Source organism: Colias eurytheme, chromosome 28 (genome assembly GCF_061535395.1).
Source record: "Colias eurytheme isolate Ceu_HAF_F1 chromosome 28, ilColEury1 Martin Lab GWU primary, whole genome shotgun sequence".
NCBI lineage: Eukaryota > Metazoa > Arthropoda > Insecta > Lepidoptera > Pieridae > Colias > Colias eurytheme.
Genome location: NC_143007.1, coordinates 5,667,323 through 5,682,258, shown reverse-complemented (window position 1 = coordinate 5,682,258; position 14,936 = coordinate 5,667,323). Strand labels below are relative to the sequence as shown.

The 14,936-nt window shown below is 32.8% G+C and overlaps 1 protein-coding gene across 3 annotated transcripts in view; it reads right to left on the bottom strand.

The window, feature by feature from the left end:
- LOC149896672 (uncharacterized) overlaps window positions 1-14,690 on the bottom strand; it is a 53,047-nt gene extending 38,357 nt beyond the window's left edge. Inside the window, exon 1 of one of the 3 annotated variants that reach the window (XM_090117657.1) lies at window positions 14,554-14,690. The gene's annotated coding sequence lies outside the window, so the exon portion shown is untranslated. The remainder of the gene's footprint in view (window positions 1-14,553) is intronic. The other 2 variants (XM_090117659.1, XM_090117661.1) reach the window with 2 other exon arrangements.
- Between the last annotated feature and the right edge of the window lie 246 nt (window positions 14,691-14,936).

Sequence of the window (14,936 nt, the reverse complement as noted above, 5' to 3'; positions counted from 1 at the left end):
ATCCCACGGGAACGGGAACTATGCGGGTTTTTATTTGAAAGCCAAGTATCCTCAAAATCTATTTAGTGGGTTCCTAATGAAAGAGTAACAAACATTCTTACGAACTTTTACGTCGTAATTTTTATCAATAATTATTATATTATATTCATATTGCAAGAACATTATAATATCATATCTATACATTATCATATCTATATATCATATCTATATTATAAAGCTGAAGAGTTTGTGTGTTTGTTTGAACGCGCTAATCTCAGGAACCGATTGTCCGATTTGAAAAATTCTTTCGGTGTCAGATAGCCCATTCATCGAGGAAGGCTATTAATAGGCCTCATCACGCTAAGGCTAATACGAGCGGAGCCACGCGGGTGAAACCGCGGAGCGCAGCTAATTATTATATACATACTAGCGGCCCGCCCCGGCTTCGCCCGTGGTACGTACATATGAAAAATAGATGTTGGCCGATTCTCAGACTTACCCGATATGCACAGAAAATTTCATGAGAATCGGTCCACCCGTTTCGGAGGAGTATGCAGACTAACATTGTGACACGAGAATTTTATATATAAGATATGTATGTCTTATTAATAGCACTGGGCTAAATAATGTTAAACTATATCCTAATAAAATGTCCAATGCAATGGATGACTTAAATACGGATGATCATTTTTAATTAAAGATTAAAACTGGATTTCTTACATTATTGAAGTTTAATACTATAATATGTATAAATACATCCATGACAGGTTTTTTCCGACATTCTGCTTAGTCAGCGTGTAAATGACCTTTAACAATACTCTTTATGTAATACATGATTTGGCAGACAAGTTTTTTATTTGATCAATTCTATCAATTTTATCGAAGCATTTGTATGTGGACGCAAATATTAGACATGAAAAGTTAGGTGATTTGGTTTCAAAAACAGTCTTAAGAATATAATATAATCTATATCACAACATAGTATAAAACAAAGTCACTTTCTCTGTCTCTATGTTCCTTTGTATGCTTAAATCTATCAAACTACGCAACGGATTTTGATGCGGTTTTTTTAATAGATAGAGTGATTCAAGACGAAGGTTTTAGTATATAATTTATTATGTTTAAGTCAAAGCGGGCGAAGCCGCGGGCGGTAAGCTAGTATATATGTAAACGAAGTTCTCTTGTGAGACTTCCTTTAAAATTGGCTGTCAATTGTCATCACTTACTCTGTGGGTGTTTGTACACTATGGTTTGACGTTACTCTATAGTCTATAATAATTAAAAAGATTACTTGCTGCGTCACGTGCGACTAAGAAATAAGGAGGTTATACCAATTGAATTAAAATTGTAAAACAATAGCTTTAAATGTTGTTTCTCTCTTTCAGGTGAGTTTATTTTTAAGATTAAAGTCTTGGAAGTGTAATTAATAAACTTTAATATGTAACTGTTATTGATGTAATAAAAAATTATCTCTTTCAGAGCAACACGCTTCTATTGTTTTTCTTTTCATCATTAGGTAGTCATTGCCACCTAAATTAAATAAGAACATTATATATGCATATATAATGTTCTTATTTAATTTAATATTTAATATATATATATATATATAAATGAAACCCGTTTCGCGTTGTCACGGCATCACGTGTGAACGGCTGAACCGATTTCGATATCTTTTTTTGTTGTATTCCTTGAAGTACGAGGATGGTTCTTATGTAGAGAAAACGTAAATATGTACCACGGGCGAAGCCGGGGCGGACCGCTAGTATCTCATATAATTTTGAAATGCAAGTATACCTAATTGAATAAAAATGTAATTGAGTCTGTCTATTTCTGATTGTCAATGAAGAATTATTTTGAAGAAACTCATTGTTAAACTATCAGTTTATCAAATCTAATACAGCCGTTTTCAACTAAAACAAAATCGGAAACACATGTTTTCACTAAACATTGCGTGACACTAATTAGACAATATACTTTGAATTAATTAAGGAAATATGATCAAGGAAGGAAGCAGGAAACATATAACGCATGGTTCAAGCTTGGACGAACATACAGACAAACACACAAAAAGTGTGATATAGATCCGATTATTGGTATCATTTTAATTAGGTAAAGAAATTTATATGGTCTGTAGCATGAAACTCTACAATGTAACAATCCATACTATCCATACTTAATATTATTATAAATGCGAAAGTAACTCTGTCTGTCTGTCTGTTACTCAATCACGCCTAAACTACTGAACCAATTTTCATGAAATTTGGTATGGAGATATTTTGATACCCGAGAAAGGACATAGGCTACTTTTTATCCCGGGAAAATGACGCAATCCCGGAAATCCTATAGGAACGGGAACTATTCAGGTTTTTCTTTGACTGCGCGGGCGAAGCCGCGGGCGGCAACCTAGTTATTTATAAAAAGTAGTAAAATGTTTGAAAAATAAATACTACGAGATCTAAATAAGAATAGGAACGTTAATGACCTTTGTGTCAAATATAATTTCAAAAATACGAGACACTTGGCAACCTTTTTTGCTTATCAATATGGGTTTAATCTATACTAATATTATAAAGCTGAAGAGTTTGTTTGTTTGTTTGAACGCGCTAATCTCAGGAAGTACTTCTCCGATTTGAGAAATTATTCCGGTGTTAGATTTTGACGGGACTTTTACTGACAGATAGCTGTCATTATAAGGAGTAACTGAGCCCTGAGGCTATTTTATACCGATATTCCTACACCTGAACGTTATCATTCACGAGCGCGGGTAAAACCGCGGGGCGCAGTAAGTAATAAAATTAGGAACCTCGTTTTTTAAAGTCGGTTAAAACTACAAATCATATTAAAACAGTATTGTCACTAACACGGGCAGCGGTGTATAACCGCTTTCACTAATTTAATTACTACTATATTACGTAAAACATACTTTTTCAAGGTCGTTAGAAAAACACGTATAATTGAGTTTGAGTTTGAGTTACGAAATAAGAGGAATTGTTTTGGTATCGCGGAAGGAAATCAGTGCTTCAAAAGTAGGTTATTTTATAATACAATCAACAGGGTGACCCACCGTCGGTATTCTAAGCTTAATGGAGGTTATAGTTTAGCATACGCTGAGTACGTAAAAAATGATTATAAAATTCCAGATGCATTTTTTTTTCAAAAAGATGAATTCTTAAAACTCTTTGTGTACACCTCTAACAACTTTGCCACCCGCACGTGATCTATATCGTTTAAGATTATGTTTTCATAGACAAAATGCTCACATTAGCGAAGCGGTATATGCCAGCTGCTCGAAGCTAGAGAAGAAAACATGAATATTAAGGAAAAAATTTAGCAAAAAAATTATGGCGTAATTTTGTTGTTTAAGTATTTTTTACGTGATCAGTGTATGCAAGACTACAAGTCTCTTCGCGCTTAGTATACCGATAGTGGGACACCCTGTATACTTATATTAAATGCGAAAGACTGTCTATTTGTCTTCTATTGGATTGCTATGGGTCAAACATAGGTTACATTTTCTTCTAGAAGCACTTTTGAATCGTCATTACATATTTCTAACATTTACCACCGATTCGTAAAGCAGTATCTATGGAGAAGAACCGGCAAGAAACTCCATAGTTGCTCTTTCATCCTAGCAAACATTCACATTTTAATGTCTATACCAATATTATAAAGAGGAAAGGTTTGTATGTATGTATGGTTTTCACGCATAAACTACTGGACCGATTTTGATGAAATTTGGCACAGATAATCTTTAGACCCTGAGAAAGAACATAGGCCTTTTATTTTACCTTTTATTTACCTTTATTGCAAAATATGTACCCCGGGCGAAGCCGGGGCGGACCGCTAATCCATACTAATATTATAAATGCGAAAGTAACTCTGTCTGTCTGTCTGTTACTCAATCACGCCTAAACTACTGAACCAATTTTCATGAAATTTGGTATGGAGATATTTTGATACCCGAGAAAGGACATAGGCTACTTTTTATCCCGGGAAAATGACGCAATCCCGAAAATCCCACGGGAACGGGAACTATGCGGGTTTTTCTTTGACTATAACGCGGGTGAAGCCGCGGGTGGAAACCTACATAGTTACTAATAAATTGAGGCGTATACCTAACTTTCATATTATTTTCTTGAGTTGCTTTAGGCCACTCAGTAATCTAACTTATTGATCAAATTTATTAGTTAGGTAACTAGGCCACTTACAACCAACTTACAACTAACTCAGTGTTTCAATTTATCATATAATTTCTCAATTTTTATCTCTACATAATATCTATTTATACCAATAGGTATTATAAAGCTATAGAGTTTGTTTATTTGCTTGCTTGAAAGCTTTAATCTCAGGAACCATAAGTCCGATTTGAAAAATGATTTAACTGTTAGATAGTCCATTTATCGAGGAAGGCTATATATTATCATCACGCTAAGACCAATAGGAGCGGAGCAATGCGATTAAAACCGCGGGGCACAGCTAGTACTTTTACATAATGTATATATAATAGAAGATTAACATACATATATAGAATTTTTAAATACAATATACTTAGTATATTATAACTAGCTTTCCACCCGCGGCTTCACCCGCGCAGTAAAAGAAAAACCCGCATAGTTCCCGTTCCCGTGGGATTTCCAGGATTGCTTCATTTTCCCGCGATAAAAAGTAGCCTATGTCCGTTCTCGGGTATCAAAATATCTCCATACTAAATTTCATGAAAATTGGTTCAGTAGTTCAGGCGTGATTGAGTAACAGACAGACAGACAGAGTTACTTTCGCATTTATAATATTAGTATGGATTGTATGTATTTTTAGAAATTAATGATTTTAACGGATTTTAAACGCGATTTATTCATTATATTATTTTCAGAGCATGGTCACGGGGAGACAAAGATATACGTCATGACGGTCATTCAAATATTGCTATATTTTGTGAACTATCTCCTCCTACTTCTCCGTAGTTATTTGTGAACTTCAAAATTTAAACACGCTCGTAAAATAAGTTTAGTTGAATAAATATCTGTGTAAAGTTTAATTGTGTCAGTATAATGCATTTCTTATTATTGTAGAATTCAATTAATTTCACAAATTCTTCGTAATAGTTATCGAGCAATATCTATTAATAACCTACTAAATGCTATTTATGTCTGTAATTGGCGTAGTTAGAAACGTACATTTAATTTGATATTGAAGGAATTGTTTCATAAGACTTGTATTTTTTAATAAATTTCATAAACAGTTATTTTATTTATTTTAGGGCTAATTTTTCAATCCTTGGTTAAAACTTAGTCATCGAATAACGTATTAAATACCATTTCAAAAATGTATTCTAGTTGTCCGTATTTGACAGTTTATATAAGTGACATTTTAAAATGTTCGTGTAATACTTTATTGGACGGATAAATTTTAACCAACGATTGAAAAATCGGCCCTTAAATAAAAAATCCACTTTTTTCAAACATATGGAAATATCTTTACTGAAACATATAATTAGTTATTTTATACATATTTTAATAAAGAGTAAAAGATTTGTCAGTTTGTATCAAATAAGCTGTATACAGATTCACTTCTTCAATAGGCCGTGGGTTCGATTCCCACCCGGGGCAAATATTTGTGTGATGAACATAGATGTTTGCTCTGTGTCTGGGTGTTAATTATCTATATAAGTATTTATTTAAAAATTATATATGTAATATGTATGTTTATCAGCCATCTGGTTTTCATAACACAAGCAAAAGCTAAGTATGGGATCAGATTGTGCCGTGTGTGAAAATTGTCCTGAAATATTTATTTATTCGTAGAAAGCTACATTATTATAGAGTATAATATTCTCTTTTATTATATCGATTCAAACGAAAATACTATAGAAATTGATTGCCATTTATTAGAATAATCGAACTACACTACAATAACGTTTCTTATACAGTATTGTTCATAATAATAGACTAAAAAATCGGTCAAGTGCGAGTCGGGCTCGCGAGAAAGTGTTCCATACAAATATGCTACAGAACAAATACAAATAAATTTGGTCTATCCAATTAATGACTGCTTCAACCGTTGTTTAATCTCGATTCTTTGTTATATTTTGTTCTTATAGCGGCAACAGAAATACATATTTGAAAAATTTAAATGTCTGCTATGACGGTTCATGAGATACAGCTTGGTGATAGAGACAGACAGACGGACAGCATTAGTATATAGAACAGAGAGCAGTATATAGAGATAATATTATAAATATTATTTTATTATTATCTGCGGTATTAGCCGCAGTGCTCTGCTCCTGTTGGTCTCAACGAGATTATAATTATATAGCCTATAGCCTTCCTCGATAAATGGGCTATCTAACACCGAAATATTTTTTCAAATAGGACCAATAGTTCCCGAGATTAGCGCGTTCAAACAAACAAACACTCTTCAGCTTTATAATATTAGTATAGATAATAGAGTCCCGTTTTTCCTTTGCGGAACCCTAAAAACTATCATTCAGTGTGATAATATCTAAGTATTAAGACAATGGACGGATATATAGCTAAGTATTACTTAAGCACCTTGAGGAATTGTTAAGTAAGCAATTTTAGAGATTTTCACTTAATCGAATTTCAATGCTATTCTTTGATGGAAGGACGATTTTTTTTACTTTTTTTGAATTGAAGCTTCTTTAGGCGCGTTGAGAGTAAAATGTCAATGTCGCGTTATGGCAATACAGTCACGTCATGGAGTAAAGCGACGATATTAGTATCTTTGAATCTTGACAGTTTCACTTCTGACACGCGTGCTCGGCACTCACTCACTCACTATTTTATGGAAAATATAATTAGTGACTAGTATTTTTTTTAGGATTATTACATCTTAGAAACGTACACACAATATGTACATAGTAATATAATTGAATGTCTGTCTGGGATTTAAAAATAACTGTATTTTCATAAATATTTAGTTTTTTACAGGATTGGTAGTTGGTACTGAAAAACATAAGCAAGTTAATTCTTTTATCATACTTGTCTTCTTGTTTTAGCAGTTACATCTTTGGAACAGTTAAACCAATTTTAATGAACTTTCACTGGAAAACAGACGTAATAATATTACAATATATTAGGTAAAATAGAGCCTTTAATGAAAGCCTTCTTTTCTTCTCAATAGCGTAGAAAAAATATCTATTTAGCCCTCTGTCTATACAAATATTATAAAGAGGAAAGGTTTGATTTTTTGTTTGTTTGTTTGTATGAATTGAATAGGCTCCGAAACTACTTGGCAGATTTGAAAAATTCTTTCACTGTTGGAAAGCTACATCATTTCTGAGTGACATAGGCTAGGTTTTATCCCGGAAATCCCACGGGAACGGGAAGTATGCGGGTTTTTTTTTGAAAACGCGGGCGAAGCCGCAGGCGGAAAGCTAGCTTATAATATAGTTCAAAATAAACTATATTAAAAACCACTTTACTTAACTATTGTAGTATTATTAGCATGATGATATATAGCCTATAGCCTTCCTCGATAAATGGGCTATCTAACACCGAAAGAATTTTTCAAATCGGACCAGTAATTCCTGAGATTAGCGTGTTCAAACAAACTCTTCAGTTTTATAAAAGCCTAGTGTCAAATGCAGGCAACGTCGCGGTCACTAACTAGCTTCGAATAATAAGTTAGTAATAGAAATATATCTGTAACTTAGCATTCGGTTTGCGCACGCGCCGCTTTACTTTTGCGTAATATAGTGAAAGTAGTGTTTTCGTAAATGTCTGTTTCATTAAGTTATTTGCTGAGGTTAAGCGTCGGTGCGAGCGGATAGATTGGGATGGGTCAGTTATAGATTTGTTATTAATAAGTATTTATGCGAAATTTGTATTTGGTTTTATATATTTTAGTAGTCGACTGACCGGTTGGCTTGGTTGGTAGTGGCCCTGCCTTCCAAGCCAGAGGTCGTGGGTTTGATTCCCACCCGGGGCAAATATGTGTGTGATGAACATAGATGTTTGCCCTGTGTCTGGATGTTAATTATCTATATAAGTATGTATTTAAAATTACATATGTATGTTTATCAGCCATCTGGTTTCCATAACACAAGCGAAAGCTTAGTATGGGATCAGATCGTGCCGTGTGTGAAAATTGTCCTGAAATATTTATTTATTTATAATAAACTAAAATATTGAGTAAGCATCGTTGAATTTTCGAGTAAGTATTGTGGATCGGGTTGTTAGCGATTTTTTTATTATGATGACTTATGTCTTCAAGTGTTTGATATGTTTTTGAGGATAAATAAGAAAAAGTGTGTGGGTTTATCCGTTTATACTAAGAAAACATCTTTGTAATATTTTTGAAGGTCGCATAAGCAAATTCATTTTATTTATTAACTAGTTGGCCCCGCGGCATAACTCGCGTTGAGTAAAAAGACTATGCACTTATCCATTCTAGATAATAATCCTTATTTTCCTTAATCATTTATCCCTATCAAATGTAATCTAAACAGAATCTACCGTTTTTGCATAATTAAAAAATAAACATCCATATTTCTAAATAACGAAACATTCGCAAAAAAATATTTTACTAAAAATTTGCATAGGTATCTGGTTAAATATCGTTAATCCTAAACGAACGAGCCGATGTTGATGTATTTTTTGTGTTTGTAAGACAAGGTAAATAGTGAATTATTTTTGATAGAAATAAAAGCTATCGATTCGAAGATATTCATTCATAGGAACTAGCATCAACACGTCACTCAGTATTGAAGTGGAGAATTCTAATTTTCGGTTACAAATAATGTTTGGCTTCTGTGTTTTCTACACTACTTATTTGTTTTTATACTGTAAAATTATACTTAAATATTAATTAAAACATACATACTCATTCTGAAATGTTTAGATTTTCTTATTATTTTTAAATTTCGTATAAAATATAAACATTCTAGTGTCCCGCTTTGTTTCGCTCCTATTAGTCTTAGCAGCCTATAATAGCCTTCATCGATAAAAGGAACTAACTGCAGTGAAATAATTTTTCAAATCGGACCCGTGGTTCCTGAGATTAGCGCGTTCAAACAAACAAATTCTACAGCTTTCTAATATTAGTATAGATATACAACAACATGCTTTGTCTGACGGTCAACATCAAACGAGCGAATGCTCATTCTAACCCCCAAGTCAAATAATGTAAACAGGCGTAGAGCATTCTTTCGTTGTTCTTAGTGCGTTCGAAAAGATTTTTTGCAATGTTCTAATACTGAACAACACTGAATACGAGTTTTCGTTTACACTAAAAGATCACGGAAGAATGCTCTAGCTCTATGTTCGTTTGATGAAAATTCACCGTTGATTCGAATCTTTGTTGAAACCATCATCATTGGATCATAGCAGAATGTCAAAACCGCAGTTTTTTGTACTTGAGATGAACAAATATCATTGCAGTGTTTTTGCAATATATTTTGTAAATCATTACGGATGATTGATATTTTATATGATGAAATTGTAAAAAAATATTTGTTCATTTAATTTTTTAATACTAGCTTTAGGATGAGGCTTCACTTGCGTGGTATCTAGTTCAAAAAATATATACAGTTCTTTGACATAGCCTACTAATATTATAAATGCGAAAGTTTGTGAGGATGTGTGTGTTTGGTACTCTTTCACGAAAATATTACTGAACCGATTACGATGAAATTTAGCACACATATTATAGAGGGTAACATGGATTAACACATAGAATAGGTTTTATCCCGAAAATCCCACGGGAACGGGAACTATGCGGGTTTTCCTTTGAAAACGCGGGCGGAGCCGCAGGCGGAAATCTAGTTATGATATATTGCGTAGTTACATACATATTATGTAAAATTAAATTGTATTGACATGATTTTAAAAGAGCAACTATAGAGTTCCTTGCCGGTTCTTCTCCATACATACTGCTTTCCGAATCGGTGGTAAATGTTAAAAATATGTAATGACGATTCAAAGGTGCTTCTCGAAGAAGTCTAATTGAATAAATAAATGTTTGAGTTTGAGTATATGCTTATCCAGACTGTAATCTATCTCTGTAATAAGTTTCATTCAGAATTGATCAGCCCTTTTGTACGAAAGTGTAACAAACATTTTTAACTTTAAAGTATTAGTATAAATAAACTTATTTGGAAGTAAAAATAGTTTGTTTTGTTTGATTTTTTCCTGTTATTTATTTTATACTAGCGGTCCGCCCTGGCTTCGCCCGTGTTACATAATTACGTTTTCTCTACATAAGAACCATCCTCGTACTTCAAGGAATATAATAAAAAAAATTTTCGAAATCGGTCCACCCGTTCGGGTTTCATCTATAATATAAAAATGAATCCCAAAATGTGTTGGTAAGCGCATAACTTGAGAACGGATGAACCGATTTCGTTAATTCTTTTTTTATTATATTCCTTGGAGTACGAGGATGGTTCTTACGTAGAGAAAACGTAAATATGTACCACGGGCGAAGCCGGGGCGGACTGCTAGTTTTTATATATAAATAGACAATGACTTAAATTTAATAAAATAGATGACTATTAGGAAAAGCTTGTAAATTCACGCGTTTTAAAACAATCGACGTAAGATATTCCGTTGAAGAAGCTTATCATAAAGCCAAAATACTTTCAAAATTGGACCAGTATTTCCATACATTATCTTCTACAAGTATAAGAATTTCCTACATATTTATTAGTATTCTTAGTCTTTGTTAATATTCAAAGTATGCAATGAAGGTTGTTACGTTCTCTACGGAAACTTCTAAGCTGTTATGATATCCTGGTACCTACTTTGTTATATAATGTGTTTATTTATTTAGGAAATATAGAAAAATCTAATTAATTTTGAGTGTCTGTTTATAATATCAAATTAATATTTTTTTGTTATTAAATATGTATTATAAAGCGTAGCGAGTTTGTTTGTTTGAACGCGCTAATCTTAGGAACTACTAGTCCGATTTTTTTAATTATTTCTGTGTTAGATAATTCGTTCTTTGTTTCTTTCTATGTTAGAGATACTAGATAGATTCCCATACATCGAGGAAGGCTGTAGGCTATATATTATCTCGTTAAGACCAACAGGAGCGGAGCACTGCGGGTGAAACCGTGGAGCACAGATAGTTTAAAAATATGACTAGCTTAACATAAAAAAGTTGTTTTCAATAATAAAAGTATGACTATCACCTACAAGTCTATAAAATTTAAAAATAAATGTTAAACTGTCTTTAAAAAAATCGTAACTACGTATTTCAAAATTATTGTCATATCACTGATCAGTGTACAAAGTAAGTGTACAAAGTATGAATTAAATCCGACCGTTCTCGAGTCACGGAGTTGGTTACATACAAACATACAGGTCAGAGTAACGTCATGAAATTCAAAGAATTAAAACAGCTTTATCGAAGCACAAAGTAATAATTTTAAGAACCTTTACGTAACTTATTTATAAAAAGAATTTGACAGTAACGTTATTGTTCTAAAAAACCGTTGCACGAAGCAACGGGTCAATAACGGTATATTTGTGAAGTCATATTGCATTTTTCAAGGAAGTTTGACCAATGTAAATTTAATACTGTGTTATGTAAAAAGGGCTAAAGTTTAGTATGAAATTTTGAAGATAGCGAGCGTAATAATGTTCTATCTTATATCGAATATCATCTTCTTATATATAAAATTCTCGTGTCACAATGTTAGTCTGCATACTCCTCCGAAACGGGTGGACCGATTCTCATGAAATTTTCTGTGCATATCGGGTAAGTCTGAGAATCGGCCAACATCTATTTTTCATATGTACCACGGGCGAAGCCGGGGCGGACCGCTAGTCTTATATATAAAATTCTCGTGTCACAATGTTAGTCTGCATACTCCTCCGAAACGGGTGGACCGATTCTCATGAAATTTTCTGTGCATATCGGGTAAGTCTTAGAATCGGCCAACATCTATTTTTCATATGTACCACGGGCGAAGCCGGGGCGGACCGCTAGTATTAATATATATGACTATGTACTATCACGATGCAAAAGCTAGTCTTACAGAAGTTTGCGTAGATAAAATATTTGTGAGTAAATTTTGAATGTAAAACATTCAAAAATTTGTTTATTATTAAATTATGGGCAATATTATTTTTATTTAAGTATTTATTATTAATCTAAATATAAATAATAATTCTACTCTTTATATCTTCTTCTTATATATAAAAATGAATCGCAAAATGTGTTGGTAAGCGCATAACTCGAGAACGGCTGAACCGATTTCGATAATTCTTTTTTTATTATATTCCTTGAAGTACGAGGACGGTTCTTATGTAGAGAAAACGTAAACATGTACCACGGGCGAAGCCGGGGCGGACCGCTAGTTTGAAATATTACTACAGATAATGTTTAAGGTATGGACCAAAAGTACCAGGACAACATAACCAACAAGGCGTTAACCTTGGCTCATAATTTCGACATGCTTACACAACACTTTATGTAATGTACCCTGAGAAAGTGACTGTGTATTGCATTAAATGTCTATTGGGTATTTAGTTATAGGGTACAGGGTACATAGATTTATAGGGTACAGAGTAGGGTACAGCTGTTTATCTACTATCTTCGTTCCTAACAATTGTTGTCAGTTTGTAAGGAAAGAAGAAAATTTATTGTAAGTAAGTTTTTTAAGTAAAAATTGTAAAGAGATTTTGATGAATTTGATATTTTTGGTTTAATGGTAAACTGCATTCAAATGCTTTTTCCTTTCCTGTTCTATTCTTTAGTTTTAAAGTGTTTAGTTTTATATGATAGAAAGAGACTAGAGAGCTGTGGTAAAAATATTATGTGTCTGTTATATGCAATTTTGTACATTTCTAACGGAATTTAAAATGGAGCAGATTTTGCAATTCGACTATTCGAATGTAGGTACATAGTTTTTATAATATGTATGTGTTCGTGCATAACTTCGTCGTTTATGAACCATTTTACCATTTTTTTAGGAGTTTACTTAATATGATGAATACGCCGGAATATATTATACAATTAATAAGGTACAATTATTTTCTCAAACTAAAATATTGTATTTGTACTGTTTCCTTGTGTTATTTTCAGTTATTTTCCGGCCTGGCCAGAATCAGTAAATTCTTATTTTTTTTCTTTGTATGGTGAATAGCAAATCTTATATATAAAAATGAATCGCAAAATGTGTTGGTAAGCGCATACGGCATAACTCGAGAACGGCTGAACCGATTTCGACAATTCTTTTTTTATTATATTCCTTGAAGTACGAGGATGGTTCTTATGTAGAGACAACGTAAACATGTACCACGGGCGAAGCCGGGGCGGACCGCTAGTTAATTATAATTTTATCATCATTATAGTGAGAGGTCGCGCGGAAAATTATATTTTTGTATGTTTTAAATAGGAAAGTTTTAACAGTATGGAAAACATCTCAAATTATTCCCTATATTTGCATATATGTTATGAATTATTAATATTCAAAGTATTTCACGGGATTTGAAATTTTAATTCACTTCTCGAAGCTCTACGCGAAGGCAATTGCTTCGTCGAAAAAGAACTAAAATTTGACAGCTAATTTATTTAGAAATAAGTTTCCTTTTTAATTGTACTCTTGACCTACTTGTCAAAAGGTCAAATCGATATTCTTCTTAATATTATATAATTTTCAATGACCTTTGAAATTTATGCAACTTTGGTAATGTCACGTACACATTTTTCATCGTCTAGGTAATTTATACTAATATTATAAAGATGTAGAGTTTGTTTGTTTGTTTAAACGAGCTAATATCGAGTACCGTGGGCCTGATTTAAAACAATATTTCACTGTTAGATAGTCTATTCATCGAGGAAGGCTGGCTATATAGGTATATCATCACGCTAAGACCAATAGAAGGGGAGAAATGCAGGTAAAACTGCGGGGTAGAGCTAGTCTATAATTCAACTAGTTATAGTATTAGATTATCTGTGATAATACAAATCATATGATATCAATTAATTGTCAAAGTTATATTTAAATGCTAGTACTAGTAGCTCGCCTTGGCTTATGTAAATCCAAGTTACAAATTTCCCCAAAAATTTCATCAAAAACGGTTCACCTTTTTTGCATGATTGTAATAAGCAAGTAAACTGAAACTTTCACATTTATATTATTAGTAGCCTTATGTTATATTTTAAAAGATTAGAGTTATAAATAGATTTTATAAAACTTTCATTTTATTAGTCCAATTTTAACTTTTAAATGTTGAATACCTATATTATGTAATAAAAAAAGCAAAATAAATAACAGCTACAAATTAAAAACTTGATTATTATCAGCCGTTACCTAAAGTATATATTTTCATCAGTTCATTTCCGCATAACTTTCTATTCACCAAATACTTACAACATCCTCCAATAATTAACAAATAAAGAAACCTTAATTTTCAATTATAATGCAGCTGAGGTCCCAATGACAAAACGACCCGAATAAAAAAACAGGTTCCACGCTTGCATCGCCGAAAAAAAGTTACAACACCGTTACGCAACCAAAAATTGTGACCATTGCCTCCTCGTTACGAATTAAAAAAAAATACCAAAAAAAAAACAGCTGTCAAATTGACAGAACACTGAACGTACCACACGCGATTTGTTATCTGTACTATTTCACAGTCTTAGCGGGAATTTGTTTTTTTTTAGTTTTTAAATTTGGTTCAATGCACGAGTGGACGTGCTTGCTTCGCGGTTGTATTTTATTACTGACTGTGGTTTGCAGTCAGTGCCCAGTCGGGCTACCAAAGCGGGGCTTGAAATATTGCTATGAATGTTAAATAGTGTACTAGTTTTTATTTTGTCTGTCTGTATAGAGAATAATAAAAGTAAGGGATTGAAAATAGATATTTCATGTAGTTTGTCAGTTTTGTGTGTAACACGAACTGTGATAAACGATGAAAACTGAAAAAAGTAGAGCATATGTTTGAAAAGTCGAGCATAATTTGAAGAGTTTGACCGTGGATCACAAT